The following is an 18,237-nucleotide window of genomic DNA, read 5'->3' on the forward strand; positions in this document are numbered from 1 at the left end:
GTGGAAGCGGCCGCACGCGTCTCCTAGCGGACTGCTGCCTTGGGCTCGCGCGTTTTCCCACTGATCCGTTCCAGAGAGCCTTCTGCCAGCTCTGGAAAACCAACCGAAATGTCGCTCGAGTGATGTGTTTATGTCATGAGCACTCTCAAATAGTATAACTGCACATTATTTTTTCTGTGTTTTGGGTATTAACTGACAAAACACATAGAAATCTGACTTAACTAACTTATTTAAGTGAAATATTTTTCAGTTTGGGGTGCTTCTCTCAGGGTATCTGTGATCCTGCCTCCTCACAGAGGCTTCAAAAATATATTCTGTGCAAGGTAGTATGTGTGACTACTAGAAAACGAAAATTCACTGAGGTTTGCGAAAGTAAAAATGGGAGTTGTTATGCTTTGTAGTCTGCTTGTGTTCCTTTCCCTTAGACACAGCCGTACTTAGAGAGTACATGTGCAGTTCAATACATCTTGCCCTTTTTGCTTATGTTTCTCACCTCTTGGCAAAGTGCAGATGCTGCTGAGTCTGAGCCAAGGAAAGTGTCAGACACGAAAAAGGGTTGGTTTTTTTTTTCTTCTTCAAGGTGTTTTTCATTAATTAAGCCCCAAGACAGCAGTGCGAGGTTGTGACGGGTTTCGCGTCAGGAGCCCCGACGGCCGGTGCCGAAGCCCTCCAAGCGAGGGTGCTTCCCAGGACGTCGCGGCATTGCCGGCTCCTGCCCCGCGCTGCGCTCGCTTGCGTAGAGCACCGCAGCCGCGAGACGCCGTGCGGGAGGAATGTCTGGGCTGACCGAGTTAGTAGTCGATCTATTTCTGTAATCCTCAGCTAAAAACAACTTGTCAGAGTCTTCTCGAGCCGCTTCCTGTGGAACAGACACGCTGCCAATTCACGGAGTGTTTGGACTCGCGAATTCGTAGCCACGGTGAATGAGCGTGGCCATTGTCTCACAGATGTTTCCATAGGAGGACATAATGTTTTTAAAATAGTTGATGTTAGCTCTGGTTGTGTAACAGTGTGGGTTACTTAACTGGCCGTGGTTATGTGTATTAACTGATGTTAATTAACTGACATTTGTGGGCCGGAGCCTGGGCCTTCCAGAGCTCTAAAGTCTCAAGAAAATAATTTTAAATTGGAGAAGGGATGGCTGAAAGCCTTGAGACCTCCCAAACAGAGATATTTTGTGTATTTTACGCAGTGTTTTGAGAAGTATTCTATTGAAGAAGAGTCGAATGGGGGTTTTGCCTGTGGAGGCCCTGTGGAGCGGAGCCAAACCGTAATTAGGTTTGCTGGAGACATGGTGTGCTCTCTTGCACGTTAGCAGAGCTCCTCGGCCCCGTGCAGCGGCGGGGCTGCCCCGACCCCAGGCAGGTCTGTCCTCGGCTCCCACCACTGCCCGGGGCGACCAGGCTGCGCTACTGCATCTCGCCAGAAACCGCTGGTGGGGGACGGTTTGTAAAACACACTTTAATTTCTCAGGTGACGTAGTTTGCAATCGTTGCTATGAAATCACAGTTATAAAATACAGTCACTTCTTGACAAGAGGGCTGTTAAAATGCTTTTTTTTTTTTTTTTTTAACTGCTGAAGTTACTCATAATAATCAATTGGGCAAGACCAGGCGCAGTGAGCTGGAGCTGAGGTTGCGCTGTGCTGCGGTAATCGGAAACTGAGTTACGAGCGTTACGCGTTTGTCCAACTGTTCATGTGTAATTGACCTTCTTCTATAACTTCATCTCTGACAGGTGTCAAACAATTAGTAAGTATTAGAATAGAAATTAAGAAAAAGATTCTCATGAGACTTCTGATAACCTTCTGTGTAGAAAGAAAGGTCATGGACTACTACACGCTTTCAGAAATAGTGGTAAGATTAAAACTTAGGATAGTTATGAACTTGTGAAACTCTTCGTCGTGTATATGACTGTAACTATCATTAGGGGCTAATGGCAGGGAAAATAAACCCATTAATGCAGGATGTTAATTGAAAAGAGGACTTGTGTAGAGAATGGAATTTGTAATTATGAAAGTAGTTATTAAAGTATCATTTTGCTTTGTTAAATGCCTGACTTGAATATAGAACATGAAGGAGTTGCATTTAAAGAAGTTAATTTCCAATGTTTAAAAAAGGAGAGCTACACTGAAAATGACTTACCAGTTGTTAAGGCTTTGTTTTTTAATTATGAGCGTTAAAAAGTTGCTTTAGAATATCAGTTGAAACTTATTTTTACTTTCATTAAGAAATGTAATTTATTTATATGTAGATTTTGTTCCTTTTCAAGGCTTTTAGCGTTGTGTGGAGTTTTGGTATTTCTGAGGTGCTGGATCACAGCTAGGATTTTGGCCTTAAAGGGGCTCCTGGATAACCGTTTTTGACTTAGCGTTTTGGCCTTTTTCAGGAAGCTGGCTGGCTGATCCGTGGCCGCGTGTGTTTGAAGGACGCGCGCAGGGGCCGTGCTGGACCGTGCCGAGCTGGAAGGAGCTCGCTGGCAGGCGCCAGGTCTGCGCTCGCGCCCCTCTGCCGCCGCCGCGGCCTGGAGACCCGGCCCCGCGCGCGGTGCCGCGGCCTTTCGTCAGCCTCGCCACTTGGCCGGCGCTGGGGCGTCGAGCGGGCCGGCAGCCGCGCGCCCCCTTTCCCGGAGGGATGCGGGTGGCCGGGGAGAGTCGGGGGAGCAGAGGAAAACGTCTGCGGGGAGAGCGCTGGTCCGGGCCGGGCGCGCGTACCGCGGCGAGCGCTCGGCTCGGCAGCGCAGCGGCAGCCTCGCAGGCCTGAGCTTGCTAATTTAAGCATGCGCTGGATGGTTTATGGGCACGTAGACGAGCATGTAATTTGCTTGTATGCTGTGTGCTGCGGTTGTGACTGGAAGTGTCACCGTTGCAATTACTGTCAGTGCTGAGCGGTTGTCCTCTGCCAGGCGTTGTTTCTGCCCTCCTGCTAGTTGTCTCCCACGGCCGCGTGCAGCACAGACATTTCGGCAACACCCGCTCCGTCCTGTGGCTTCGATAGAGCCTTAAGGAACCACAACAGAAAGCGAAACTTTAAAAATAAGGTCATGAAAATCCATGTTTTCTGTCCCTCCGTGACATGCCAAGTGAGGCTCCCTAAGGCTCCTTTGTCCCTGCAGCATTCTGCTTTCAGCCAGATTCGGCTTGTATTTAGTGCAAATACAGGAGTTATGTACATTCAATGGTAAACAAAGAATATGCTTTACCCTATTCAATCAATAAAATAATTACGGAAAACCAGGCAAGTAATAATATACAATAAATAATACAATCTTTGCAATATTTGATATGCAGTAAGTAATAAACACTGACTTGAGAAAAGAGTATTAAGTAAAGATATTTGACCTATAGTTTAATTGCACACAGAATTAAGGAAAAACTTCTTTTTCAGTTTTAACTAAACAGGATCTGGTTCTTCAATATTTAAAAAAAAATAGATTAAAACAAAGGTAAAAATTGAATCCCATTGATAGTACAAGTGCATAAAAATATATTATTTTTTGGATCAGAGGGCTTTAATAATAACAAATATTATAAAGAGAGAAATCAAAACCAGATTGTATACTCACCAGATTGTTCAATACAAAAGCCAACAAAATTAGCCCATATTGATGTGATAAGCAGGAAGAAATATATTAGTTTCCAGATCACAACATTTCAGTACCAGATATTGAAAAACCAAGTCAATTTTTATATCAATCAGGTTCCTATTAAATTAGTCCATATTTTTCAGCAGGAAAATCTACAGAACTGGCCCCTATTGACATATTGATAATTAAAGGTAAATATATTGCTTTCTGGTTCACAGAGATTCAGAGAGAAAAGCTAACTGAAAGCGCTTGCGTCCAGATGGGGTGAAATCGGACCGGGTGCCGAGCGCCGCCGGGCGCGCGGGAACGGGTCGCAGACGGGCCGACGGGGGGCACCTGGGCTGAGCCACGAGCGCCGAAGATCAAACTCGTCCTCCAGCTCGTGCACCGACCACAGCGGTAAGGACTCGGGTTTGCCGGAGCGTCCTCCGCGGCAGCGACCGAGGAGAGCCAGTCCCCTGCGGGGGACGTTCCCACATTCCCATCCCCGGCGGCAGCAGGAGCTGGCCCAGTGCCGTGGCCAGGGCTTGGGTCGCCTGCTGGCGCCGCAGGTTGCGCGAGAAGAGTGGCCATCGTGTAATGGCACTGCTCAAGGACACGCAGGTTATTACTCGAATAAGTTTAAATCAGGGTAGGAAAAGATAAACAGGGAGCAAATTCACTCTTGGAGAGAGAGGCACTGGATAAACCTGGATTTTATTACGCTTAAGCACCTTTAACAGTGTGTCTTCTAAGGTTTGGGATCTGCTCTGTTTTACTGATGGAAAAAGTCTCCACTGCTGTAAATGGAATTAGTGTGGATTAATAACAGAGGAAGGAAGGGGCCATTTTATGATCCGGAGTCTTTGGGCTGTAAGACTTGGTCATTTCTGTGGAGTCTGGGGTAAATTTGACTTGAAGAGACGAGAATCAGTTCCAGGGTTTCATGGGAATTTGAAATTGTTTTATTAAGGTTTCTAAAGAAGTAATTTAATCTTCCTTATTTACCTAAAATAATGTGTTTGTAAAAATGTATTCTCCATAATGATAGCTCTGTATGAAGAACCTGCTCAACGCACACTGTAATTAAGTGTCTTGTGTGTCTAATTATTGTTCAGCCATACATCAAGGTACTTTGACACTGCATACTCGCAGCAGACTAGACTAGCATTTAAGAAAATTTGTAGACCAGTGAAAACCTCTTTGATAAATGTGACCAGTAACGTATCTATTAAAGAAGTAAATCTGCAGTTTTGTTATAGCAGCAGTATACTATAGCTTAGCTCATAGCAGGTAGCAACTGGGAAACCAGTGTGGGAGTTGTATTCAGCGGGAATTAGAGCAGGAATTAACTGGCTGTGCTGGCATGTTGAAAAACAAACAAACAAACCAAGACACTTAACCCTACCTTACATGATCCTTATTGTCACGGTTAATGCCACTGAGATAAATGCAGCCAGCAGAGAAGAGGAGCTGATCCTCAGGAGTAATGTATCTAAGCATGGGTAGAACGGAGGATGAGGGAAAGAGCAGGAGGGACTGTTTGTGTGAATATGAACGAGGAAGAAAAATGGTGGGGGGAAAAAAAAATTCCGTCCGTAGACGGTAAGGTGGCGTATGCAGGTCTGCTCACTCTCATTATCCATACGCCCATCAGCTGCTGAGGCTTTCATTTGGTGAAGGGGTCAGAGGAATACTTGGAAAAAAACTTCAGTTTGTGACCTAAGTTAAGTGTTGATATTAATAGTATGTTTAATTATGAGTGAAATCCAATCAGGTAAGCCTGGGAAGGTAAAATGAAGGGGAAAATTTGCCATAAGAGTTTCTGATCAATAAGTAAAATACAGTTAACTATTCTCAATAAATGGAAAAAACGTTAAACATTATCAGCAGCATTTTGGCAGAGCTACCTGAATGTGGCTCTGTACCAATGCGGCCACGCAGTAGCTGGACAAGAGCTGGTTTCTATCCAGTCCACGGCGCAGGGAGGAGCAGGTTGTGCCTATCTCTCCTGATTGCATATCCATTGCCCACAATTTTATGGTTTGATGTTGGAAGTACTGAGCCTGCGTAAACAAGGCACTGGGGCAAGTTTTCACTCTGTAGGCAGAGTTGACTTTTTTGGTGGATTCGGTGCTTGCCCGTTGAATTTCCCTTTGTGTTATACAGGAGGCAGAGCAGCCTGACTTGCATTGATTCCAGCACCTAAAAACCTTGGGTTAAAATGTCCAGCCCTGCAAGGATGCAAGTGCTTTTATAGATACATACTATGTGCCTAAGTCCTTTCTAAGTCCCTTTGCTTAATTCGTGCTTGAATTTCAAGGATGTAGGGTAAGAAGATAATAGTTCAGGATCTTGCTTTTTTCAAGCATTACATGTTATTATTACTTTAATTTCAATTCCTGAGTCAAAAATACTTCTTCCTCCTTCACCGCATATAAAGAGTGAATTGACATACTTGTTGTTGCTGCTTTCTGCTTCTGAGTAATCTCTTCTTTCACAATCTTAGCATTGTAGTAGGATAGAAGGATTAACTTCAAGGTCCGCTGAAGGAGTTACGGCGACACAAATGGGTTTGTCTTCCATGAGTTGAACTCGAGGCTCATTGTATAATATCCCTTACAGGAATTTGTTAACCTGAGTGATTGCAGTAAACTCTTGTCCTGAGGGTTTCACAGTTATTCATGTTCCTGACATACACTCCCAGTGAGACTTTCCCTTTGCTCCTTTTTTTTTTTTTTTAATATAAAATTCTTGTTGTCCTTTGGCGTGTGCTGCTTTTTCACAGCTTATTTATAAGCTCGTTTCCTGTAACACAGCTGACTGGCAACAGCACCCTGACAGGATGTGAAAGATGTCTTCTAGATGCTGTTCTGAGACAGTATTTGTGTTAATCTGTTTGCACTAGCATAGAGGAATAAAGCAGTCATTCTGATATTTCTGATATCACTAAATAATGCTAAAATGAGAAAATTTAAAGCTTCTATTTTGTTCTCAGCCCAAGAGTAGCCTAGTACTAAAATTTAAATCCAACCATATCCTACAAGAGCTACCAATAGTACTTCTTATTTTGCTTTTCTGTGCCAGTGAGTCTTGGTAAAGAAGTCCATTTTTCTACGTGGGTCAAAAAAGTGAAAAAAGAATGATTAACATGAGGAGATTCATGATTTCTGAGGGGAAGGATACTGAGTATATCAGTCTCCTGGTTGGCAGAGGAGGCAAAGGGAGTAGTGATTTCAAAATCAATCAATAAATAAAGGAAGTCTGCGTTGATAAAAAACAATCCAAAGGCCATGTTTCCCAAAGGAGATTTGGGGTGGAAGGAAAGGGAAACTGTGGCCACTTAACTGCTAACGGTGCCAAGTTCAGACCTCAGCAAAGCCGTGCTGCCGCTGGGCGCGTAAGGGCTGCCCATGGGAGAAGGTCCCCGAGCTGCTGAGGATCACTGCCTACGGGTCTGGCCAAGGATTACCGCTAATGGGTCCGTGTCAGCCCAGCGAGCCTGGGTGCCACCTGACTACCTCGCGTGGGCGCTTAATGACTCCCGGGGAGGTTCATCTATGTACAAGGCACTGCTTCACGTGCTAAGCGTCCGATGCGCTGTAATTATTAGACTGCCAGACCAAGTAGTGCTTTTGCATGACTTCCCAGTAAATTGGTGCATTATTTGGCAATACAGTTTGAGGTCTTTAAGACAGTAGTTTTAATTCCTCTGCTTTTGTGAGCTGGGCTACTTGTAGATTTATCATACATTTAAAACTCAGTTAAGAAACCTAAACTATCTCAAAAGTAGTGAATATTTGCCGACAGGATAAGGTGTGCAGAGAGGAGGCTAGCACAGGTGCAGCTGGAGCCGTTGCCCCCCTGGTTCAAGTACCCGATGCTAAACTATCCGAGAGTTTCTTCTGTAATGTTTGAAGTTCAGTATGTTCAGCCTTTAGAAATATAAAGAAAAATGAGTGAGCCAGAGGTGGAATTTCTGTTGATAGCTGGAAACTTGATGTTTATGACAAAAGTTTTATGATTCTTTAATTATATTTGAGGCAACTTGCCCCATCTAGCAGAAGAAAAGGGACCGAATAGACTGTAGGAAAGAAAAGCCTTAATCAGTTTAACTTACTTTGCCCTTGCAGAAACTGAACCTTATAGCCATATTGGAAGTCAGCATTATACAGAGAGGAGGTTGTTGGCTCTCGTATTCCACAGTGCTGAACCATCATTACGAAGCGTAGACGAGTACGTGTTAATACGAGGTCACATCCCCAGGTCGGCTTGGCTGTGTGCAGTTGTGCTATAGGCTTAAAGGGCTACAGGCCTCATCCCATAATGTCTCAGAATTATTTATTTCAAAAAATTACCTCTTTCTTTTGTCTGAAAAAAAATAAATGTTTTGGATTCCAGATGTAATCCGAAGAGCATGAAGAACAGAGAAGCAGCAGATTCCCTTTGAGAATACGGAGCCTTGGAAACTGAAATTCTCTGTAGGAATCTGAAGTAAGAGTTATGCTTGATTTAAGATGTATCATTTTTTACTGTTACAATGATGAGTATGAGCCCTTCCCCTCTTGTTGAGTAATCTCAGGCAATTCGAAAAGATCCTAATTAATATTTGTAGTGATATTGTGGTTCAGATTAGACTAATGAGCATGTCCTATGTTACTTATCACCGGTAGGTGATGTTTCAATTGAGATATATATTTCCAAAACTTTTCCAGGAACTACAAAGAACATTTGTTCCAACAGAGAGCTCCTATCTCTTCCTTAAAAATATGACATTTAGCAAGCAAACTGAAAAATAAAATTGGTCTTTCCTGCGTGGTGTGTTTCTGCATGCTGGGGACAGAGCGAGAGCTGCAAACTGGGAATAAGGCTCATAGAAAAAGTCAATGCTTTTAAAAATAATAGTAAATAATACTGTATTTTTGCAGAGTTAGGATAAAACAGTTTGCAGAGTATTTTAATCAGGTGTTCTCTGATCAAATATGAAGTGTCTTGTTAAATGATCTATCCTAACAAGAATGCTGTATTGATTTCCAAATCAGCCTCTGTCTTGGCTTCACAGATACAGTTGTAAATTAAAAAGCTGTAGCATTTAACTGTCTGGAAGCTTTGGCATTATAATCTGTGTAAACCTGTATAACTATGCGTTGTTTCTGAGTTTTACAACAAAATTTATATTTGCATCAAATCCTGTAATGTTAATTTTCTTCTCTTATTAAGTTGAAGAAGAGTTGAAGTTCCTTTTATTAAGTCATTGAGACTTCAACCTGCTTCCTGAGGGCTAAATTTGGCTGAGAGAACCATTGTAATATTGTGTAATTAATTTGCCAGTCAAATAATTTCTGCAGGGCTATAATTTACTTATCTGTCTACAATCCTAATGAATCTTCCAGTTCAGTGCTTAGTCCTGTTTTCTGCCCTTTTATCTCCTTTTTTTGACTCTGACTTTCATAAACCTTTAATATGGGCTGATTGTTAACCTTGTATTTTGGGGATCTTCTTATGCTAGTCTCACCATCAATATTAAAAAACAGCTACATACCTAGAGTTTGTAGTATGCATAGTATGAATGTGAACTAACTGAAGACTTTCTTGCTTTATTCCTCCATCTCATGTGAGCCACCACAACAAATAAGGGAGTGAATTTAATAAAAATCAAAGATGTAAAAACACAGGAAAAAGTGATTTTTATTTTGAGGCTTTAAGACTGTAACTTCCATTCGATCTCAGTGTAACATATGTGCAAAATTTCCTAATAGTTAGTTATTCTGAGCACTATATTCCTTGATTAATGGCACTAGATAAATACCATTCACTAAATGTAAAAGTCGGCTAATTTTTGAGTTGTTCAGCTTTTCAAATTGCTCACAAGTCTGTCCTAGTTTTTTCCAATACATTTATTATTTTTAAAAAGTTTGGCAAGTGCCACAAGTAAGCAGTTGGTGTGTTATTGATTATCCCTGGAATTTGTCAATTTAGTTAGTGTTTCTGATCCCTGACAGAATTTTTTTTTGAAGAAGGAAAGGAATGTTAAATAAAGTACAAATAATGTATGGGGTTTGTGAATATTCTGCACTGACTCATTTGGGTACCTGCAGATGAATGGGCAGGAGGATCATATGATAGAAGAAAAGTAACTTTAGCAATTTATTTATAAATCTTTGATGCCATTATCACAGGCTCTAGAAATTGGTCAAGACTTTTAGGACACTGTACGCATACTGTTTAGTGTCAAAAAATTAAGATGGCACATGGTGTGAATGAAGATCTTGTCCAGGCCAGGCAGTTTTATACTTGTGTAAGGCAATAAATTCGTATGGTTGAACTGGATCAATGAAATGGATATCCTTCATATATTTGTTTTATACTGCTGTGCTTTAGTTTTTATGTTTTATTGAATTAATGTATTCATTTTAAGAAGGAATTTTGAACGCAAACATTTAATTCTGGGAACAAGTGCAATCACAGAATACTGCATCAGAAAGAAACTCCTAGCTCTTAAGAATTTTATTGTAATCATTCTTATGAAGCTTATCCATTAGGTAACTTTGAAACTGAACTCTTTTCAGACTGCATTATCAAAATCCATCAGCAAATCATGGAGAAAGATTGCCGTGGAAGATATATAGCGAATTTAAGAGTGTAGCTAAGGAGAATTGATGAAAAATGCAAAAACTGGACTAGATTAAATGAAAACCATTTTCTCAGGGACAATTAAGGCCTCCCTTAAACAAGTACAATGTTTGTGAGGTACCAGGAATGAGTTAATCCTAACAAGGAATGTAGGGAAACTGCTAGATAATAGAGTGACATTGTTTTTCCCTGATGTCAGCATAGAAACCCAAACACAAAGAGGTGAATGTAGTCCTATGAGAGAGCTGTTGAGAAAGCTGAATGTTGAGTTTGTGCTGTGGCATCCAGCAAAATTAAAAACTATTCCGCACACTATGACGGCGTATTTCCTGGAACCAGGGGTTGCTTCCAGACATCTGGACAAGACTGGCGCTGTGGGGGCTATTGAAAGGATCATGAGATACGCACGTGGCATCACTGGGAATTTAGTGCTGCTATGGCAGCAACAGTTTTGATTCCTGCTTCCTGAAGCTTTAAAAACGTTCAGTATCGATAGGTTTGAGTTTACCACCAAGTCGATTTACAGCCGTATATGGGTGATTTTGTTCTACTTTATGGCTTAATGTAAGGCCTCTTATTTCCTCCCATAGGATCCACATTCTAGCCTGAATGATTCCATTTAGTCTGTATTTCGTAAGTGATGGTCTAGAGGGTATTTACATCTAGTTGCAGTTGCAGTATTGTTTAATATCAGCTGCCCACAGCCTCTTGTACTGTTAACACACAAATATTAATTAAATACTTGCTGATACTCTGTGGACCTGTAGCTGCTCCTCGCAGCAATTTGAATGTACTCTTGTCTTGATCCAGCTCCCAAACAGGAGGTCTCACAACTCGCTTGACTGTCCATCGAAGCTGAAAAATCCATAAAGGTATAGTAATATCTGTATTACTCATTTTCTACTATTCTGAAATCTATGGAAAGATAAATGAAAGGAGAGAAACGTGAAGGAAATGTTTTAAGTAGCTTTTTATTCTTTGAGTGGTTGGTATTAACCTGCTCTGCACCCTGGACTCAGTCTTGTTACTACCTTTGTTATTCTGTGCTTTTCATTAATAGACAAATCAAATAGTTTGTATGTTGTGTTAATTGTGGAAATCAAATTCAGTAACTTCTAGAAGGTTGCTGTATAAAATCTGCTATATTGAAGACAGTCAAGTTATTATATGCTGTTTTCTGATAGGGTAGAAAAATGAGAGTCATAGAGGTTGCAAATTTCAAAATCCGGAACAGCAGAGGAACAGTGTTCGGTGGCAGAGTCCTCCTCATTGCAGGGTGCTTTGACATTTGTGCACAGCTGCTTGTGGTCATGTTATTATATTATAATAGTCTAAATGAAATGCAGTATAGTATTAGATATCCATGTTGTGGCAAGAATAGCACCTCTTAGGAGGTGGGAGACAGTGCTTAGGTTCTGAAAGCATGCCTGAAAGGAAAGTGGGACCACAGATAATTCCCGCTGAAGCTGATGGAAACTGTGGATCTCGCTGGGAGTGTACGGTCCAAGACTGGTTGGGTTCTTTTTCTTTTAGCACTGAGAGTCTAAACTATCCAAGTGCATGCTTAGATAGGAGAAAAATCCTGCAGGAGCTGCATGTTATGTCATGATGCATCTAATCACTTACTTGACAACTTGGAGGCTGTGGATATGTTAGGAAAATCTGGGACTAAACAAGGTGCACTGAAGATGTGTGTGTTCATATGAGGAATCATTGCATATTTTCACAGGTGGGAATAGAGGAGTTGATTAAAATCCATTTTAAATGAAAAAACAGAATGTTTTGATTGTAAGTCTTGAATTCTTAGAGGCAAAAATCAGTCCAGTTAATGGAACTCAAGTCACTGCGGACCAGCAGTTTTCCCGGTTTAAAGATTTTCCCGGATGGGAAAGCGGCCTTGTCCAGAGCCCTAACAAGACGTGGGCACACACAGAAGACGTTCCCCGGGCAGAGACGGCGGCACAGCGGCCCTTCTCCAGCCCCTCGCGCTCTCCTCTGCCTCCTGCCCAGCTTTCTGCAGCCGCGAGATGCATCGGGGAGCCTCCTTGCGGAGGCTGACCGCCTCCAGCCTCTCCCTCTTCCTGGGGGCAACAGCGGCTCTTCCCGTTGGATGCGTTTGCTCGGGCCGTATTTGGTGCCTTCTCCCCCCGCTGCCGTTTAAGGCCTTGGGCTCTGACCAGCTCTTTCTTCTCTCTTCAGATCCTACGTACCGACTGGGTGGCCTAAGTAATAAACTCGTGGAAAGCTGGAGAAAAGGGACCCCTGCTAGGGGTAAGTCTTGGTTCTTCTTACTCCTCCTGACTCGTAGCAATTCCAGACTCGGCAGCGACGACAACGCGTTTCGTGCCGGCAGGGCTTGGCAGGGACCCGGTCTGAGATCTGGCAGGCTATTTCCCGGTGTGCCAAGCTGTTGTGGAAGCAGGAGGGGTTGTGTTATTCCTGTGCAAGGGACACTCGGAGATCGTTAGTCTAACAGCATCCATAGGAGCTGGCCTGATGAGCTCAACACGGAGTGCAGGGACTCACCCTGCCACCAAGGGAAAGCGGGTTAGATGGATTCATAGCCCTGTTTGTCTGAGCTGGACAACTTTTGTTGGAAAACACTCATTTAGCAGTTACTGTGAATCCCTCACCACGCTAGCAGGATCGAAATGAGGTGTGCATTACTGACTCCTCCAACAGCAGCAAACTCTGAGCTGGAAGCTTGTTGCAGAGTGGTAGAGGCCTCACGCCATAGCTGTCAAAACGGTTTAAAAGCTAGAGGAATTTTTTTAGAGAAGCGAAAGCATGTTGTTACTGGTTTAGGATGAATACAGTAACCAGGGGGTGAGCACTGAGATCAGGGCCTGAGCAACGTTCTGGTTTGGCTGTTGTGGTTTTCTTGTAATGAATGCCGTTCTGTTACTTTGTGCATGCCCTTATTTGGGCATTTCGTTCAGTACGAAGCACTTTGTTAGTACTGCGTTACAAAAATGAAGTGTTTTGGGGTTTGGTTTGGAAGGAGTGAAGGGCAGCGCTCCGGCGCGCCTGCTCGCAGACCCCGCTGAACCGCGCGGGCCGGTCCCGCCGCCGGCTCCTCTGTGGGCCGGGCCGAGCCGGGCGCAGCCGCCGCTCTCATAGCGCTCGGCGAGAGACCGCCCCAGCCGGGGATGTAGCTCAGTGGTAGAGCGCGCGCTTCGCATGTGTGAGGTCCCGGGTTCAATCCCCGGCATCTCCAGCGGCTCTTTCTTTTTTTCTTTCCCCCCCCCCCCTTCTCTCCCCCGCCCCCCCCCCCGGCAGGGGCCGCCGTTTTGCGCGGCGGCAGCGGCGCCGCCGCCGCTCCGGTAGCAGCGCGCCGAGCTGGAGGCCGCCGACTCTGCTTCTTGCCGCCGCGCAGCTGTGCGGGGGCAAAATATAGCGGTGCTCCCGTTGTTCATGCTTTAAAGCGGACGGTGGTTCTGCCCCCAAAAGGGGAAACTGCATTGGCCGGGAATCGAACCCGGGCCTCCCGCGTGGCAGGCGAGAATTCTACCACTGAACCACCAATGCGAGCTCTGAAAATAATCTTGCCGGGTCCTCGCTACAACACTATGTACAATGGAGTTTGGGTTTGTTTTCTGCACCCCCCGCCCCACCCGCCCTTTTCCAACTCCATGTTCACGGTCAGTTTTTAGCTGTTTACTAACTTTCTGTAACAATTTTTTCTGGGAGTTATGTTTGTATATGTTTTTCCTCTAAAGGAAAACACCTACAGATTTTTTATAATAAATCCATGATCGTTTAAACTTAAAAGCTTTCAGAGTAAGTAACAATATGTTTGTTCCTTTTATGTACCACAGTTGCTTGACTTTGCTGGAGGAAGCCACCATTTCAGGGTTTAGAGGTTCACATTGTCTATTAATAAAGTAACCACGATGGCTACATTGCATCAACTTACATCTTTGTTTTGTCAGTTGATGCAATATCATGGATTCTGATGTTTCAGTACAACAATATAGCATTGTGCAGTGATGATTTATCAGTATAATGCTATTGCTTGCACTGTGATGTAATGATGTCATTTTCTAATATAAATTATATAAAACCTTGATGTTTAGTTTGTCCTGGACGAGCTCCCAAGAACAGCCATGCATGAGACAGAGTTCAAAGGAATGCAACATTACATGTTTCACATCAAGAGAAAAATAAGGCATATATGTATAGAGATAGACAGATATGAAGAATATCTATGATTAATTCTATGATGCTTAAGAACAGAGTCCAAACTGCATGAACACCTGTCCCCAATCATCTCATGAAAGGTAGTAAGCAGATGTTTTATTCTTGGTTGAATAGTAATTTGACACTGCAGATAATGTTCCAATTTCATGTGTGAACTTACATTAATAACAAAATGTAAACTTGCCTATGCAGAGGACTGTGCATATCAATCCTGAAGTTATTACCTACCTTCCCAATTGCATATTTAGTTCATCAAAGAGGATGATTTTTTTTTTTCAGCATGTGTAAATCAGAAGTTGAGGAAAAATTGTGCCCTCAGTGAATCTAGGAAGAGACTCAAGGCTGAAATTTGTTACATCCGCCTGTTAGAGAACAGCAGAACCAGAGAACAGCATTTCACAATCATCTCTGAGCCACAGGAACAATGTAGACCAAGTAACAACGCTCATCATAGTTTCATTTTCCCATAAGCTTCATTTCAGCTTCTTAATTCCTCTTGTCACAGAGTAACATAGTAAATTCTTTAAGTAATAATTATTATTTAGGCTATTGCTCACAATTTCATCAGTCAGTCTTAAAAAGCTGTTTTCCCAGACAAGCATAGAACCAGAAATCCCATAACAATTAGGCAGTGAAGAATACTCAAGGAATATTTTATCCAAAATCCTAAGAAGACTCTAATTCACTATTTTAACATACCTGAAAGTTAGTCATGCTGAGGTAAATAGCAGTATTTGATCAAATACTTTTTTCGTCCTACTTTTATTCTCTCCCCTCCTTTCCTTTCCCGTAGGCTGGGATCCTGCAAGGCAGGGGCTGCTGAGGGGGGGACGCCGCTGGGAATACCTGGGCAAAGGTGGCTGAAATTGCCAGAGCTCTGCAAGATGGAAGAGTCCATGGCTTGGTCCCCCGTGGCAGATCAAGGTGAGTAACAGAACAGGTTCTGTTTCTGTTGAATTAGTTTGTTAGAAAATCATTTTACAGAGAATTGCCACAGAACAGTATGACATAGTAACAAACTCTGTGCTATTAGCAACCAGCCCCACGTCATTCCCCGAGTAATAATGAAACCACTTCTCACGCTAGTAGTTAATAGTCTTGAGAACCGTTGCCCGTGTCCATTAGACCGCTTTTTGCGTCCTTTCAGCACATCTGTGAATGTTGACCGAACTATTACAGAGAGCTCTGCAAGTCGAATGGAGTTTGGCAATACTATGCCTCACTGTAGCTCAAGTGTTGCTCTAGGACACGCTCTGGACAGCTTTTTCAAAAGCTGCATGACGCAGGCTCATGCTTACCTACCCTTTACAAGTGATTGTATGTAGGAGGCTGCTGAAGGAAGGAGAGAATTGAGACCTCCAGTATCAGAAAATGATGGTCCAGAGTCACAGAACTGATGAAAAATTTGTAGTGTTGGTTCAGTTATTAATAATCTGCGCCCTATTCCAAGGGGATGAGGAGTCTTTGGGAATTCGTTTTCTGTATCAGCATGATAGTTGGGGAGAACACTCCCTGCAAAACCTCAGTGTGGAAGTTGTATAAGACAATTAGAGCGGTACAGGAACACTAAGTGAAATAACGATCTCAAACTAAATTTAAGTGCAAGTGCTTCATAAAAACAAACATGTCTCAGTACCTCTCATCCATAAATCATATAATTTTAGAAGTTCAGTAGATGGCTTGAACAGCATCCAGAATCCAGCTTTATATAACAAGGCTATAAACTCTAGGGAACTACTTCTAGCGAGACTGCTTAAAATGTACTTTTGTATGTTCCTATCCAATACCTGATGAACGTGTGAGAGGGGTTATCTCATTAGAGACTCAGGTCATCATCCACTTCCGTTCAGCTCCAGAACTCTTTCAGGCAGCCGAGCAGATACCAGAGACCTTCAGCAGAAGCAAGGAGGGCAAAGCTCGTTATAGGAAGAAGGGAGAGGATTCTCCTCAGCCTTTTTATCCCTCAAAAGGGGACAAATCTATTCCAGGTCACCTTTAGAGGAGCTCTGCGCCTGCTGCTTGACACGGTGTCTTTTCCGCAGGGCTCCTGGGGGGAACCTGCCTGCACCAAGCGCCTCTGCCACGGGTCACCGGGGAGGAAGCCGCGTCTCAGAGGCACTCGCGACCTGAAACATTTCAAGTGTACGTGACGCAGGCACAAGAGGAACAAGGTAGGGACTGGTAGGCAGGTGGTGGTAAAACAGCTCAAATCAAACGTAAGGCTGCAGGTGTGACTTACCTGGGGTGGGGTAAGTGGGCACCACTCGCTCCCTCCCTGCCGGGTGGTGTGGCCACACGTTCCCACGTCGCGTGACGCCATCTCGGCTGGGCAGCCACCCATGTTTAAATCAGTGCTGCACTGATCTCTATACCAGCATAGAAAAAAAAGAGTGTGATGCTACAAATGTGCTATTTGCTCAGATTCACCTTTTCATGTTGTGATGTATTATGTGGAGTTCTCGTTCGAAGTAATTCCTGAGGAATAACTGAGACTGACCTGAAATGCAACATACCCTTTTGTAGGAACAAACTGCCTGGTAATCCATTTCTTATGTTTAACTAACTAATGCTCAATCCTTAATACTACCAAACTAAGCACTTCTTATTGGCCCCCAAAATAATGAAAAATAACTGCAGACTTTTCTGAAGCCTTTTCTAAAGGCTTCTGAAAGCCCTTTCAAATAAAGATTTCCAGAGCGTACTCTTGTCTCTGTTTCCACAGGACAGAAAATTTGCACCATCCCTGGCAACTTCTCTGCTGAGTAGAATACATGCACATCAACCTGATTTTAACAGGTCACAAAATAAGTTGGGCATTTAAAAATATCTGCCTTCTAAAAAACACAAAGGAACATATATTGTGTGGAGCCTTCAGCAAAGATTGTTGAAACAAAACAAACAAAACAATCGTAGTAATCTTTTAGGTAAGACTTATAATGTAGAACAACTTGTCAGGGCAGGTTAAAGTTTTAAGGCCTAGCAATTTTGACAGTGTCCCTTTAAGCACAGCGAAAGCACAGGGACTAGTAGGACAGGAAAAGGTCATTTGGTCACACGTATCTGCTGCCTCTTTTAAGTTTATCTCAAGACCCACGAGGCTTGTCCCAATTAATTATTTAAATACATGGGGAAAATATCTCTGTAGATAAAAAGGTACAATCTTAAGTTCTGGGGAAGCTACAGAATGTCTAGTGTTGTCAAAAATAGTGCTAAAAAGAAGCTGAGACATGATATCCAATCTACAATTTAAGATGCTAAGAGAAGTGATTTCTATGTAGCAACATTTCTATGTTTCTTTGAAACACATGTACAGTATCAGTGAAATGGCAATTTCTGGATTTTCACATATCCCTTTGTCTTCTGCTAAACAGTTCTGTATTGCAAAAGGTCACCAAACCCAAATTGACAAGGTACATGTGGTTATTTAAAATAACTTGATTTCCATAGACAACTATCGATTATGTTGTTAGCCATCCACATAAGTTTCTTATAAATATATGGGCACTCTGAAACTGTCCCAGATATTATTCAAATGCCTATAAATGAAAGCAATCAGAGAAGCAATGATCATGAAATGGACATTTAGAAGAGGACAAGAGATTCAAATCTTATTTCCTTAGTAATGCATTGGAATAGTAGGCTAAGGCTGTCCAAGTGATTGTACATGTCTTTGAACAGGCTTTCTACGATTTTTCTCTAACTCAGTGGAGAAAGTGTGTGGATAAAAAGCAAATGCACGTATTCACTTGGTATGATTTTGATCTGTCACTGTTTCAGAGATCTTGCTTTCCATAACATATTGTCTTTCTTTTCTATCTCTCTACCGAGCAAATTAATATT

General features: G+C 42.8%; 2 non-coding genes across 2 annotated transcripts; one reads left to right on the plus strand and one right to left on the minus strand.

The window, feature by feature from the left end:
- The first annotated feature begins 13,342 nt into the window (after positions 1-13,342).
- On the plus strand, positions 13,343-13,414 carry TRNAA-CGC (transfer RNA alanine (anticodon CGC)). Its single transcript has one exon. It is a non-coding gene; the product is annotated as a tRNA-Ala (tRNA).
- A 240-nt stretch (positions 13,415-13,654) lies between these two features.
- Positions 13,655-13,725, minus strand: TRNAG-GCC (transfer RNA glycine (anticodon GCC)). Its single transcript has one exon. It is a non-coding gene; the product is annotated as a tRNA-Gly (tRNA).
- Between the last annotated feature and the right edge of the window lie 4,512 nt (positions 13,726-18,237).

The sequence above is a fragment of the Apteryx mantelli genome, chromosome 6, assembly GCF_036417845.1.
Source record: "Apteryx mantelli isolate bAptMan1 chromosome 6, bAptMan1.hap1, whole genome shotgun sequence".
In the NCBI taxonomy this organism is placed as follows: Eukaryota; Metazoa; Chordata; class Aves; order Apterygiformes; family Apterygidae; genus Apteryx; species Apteryx mantelli.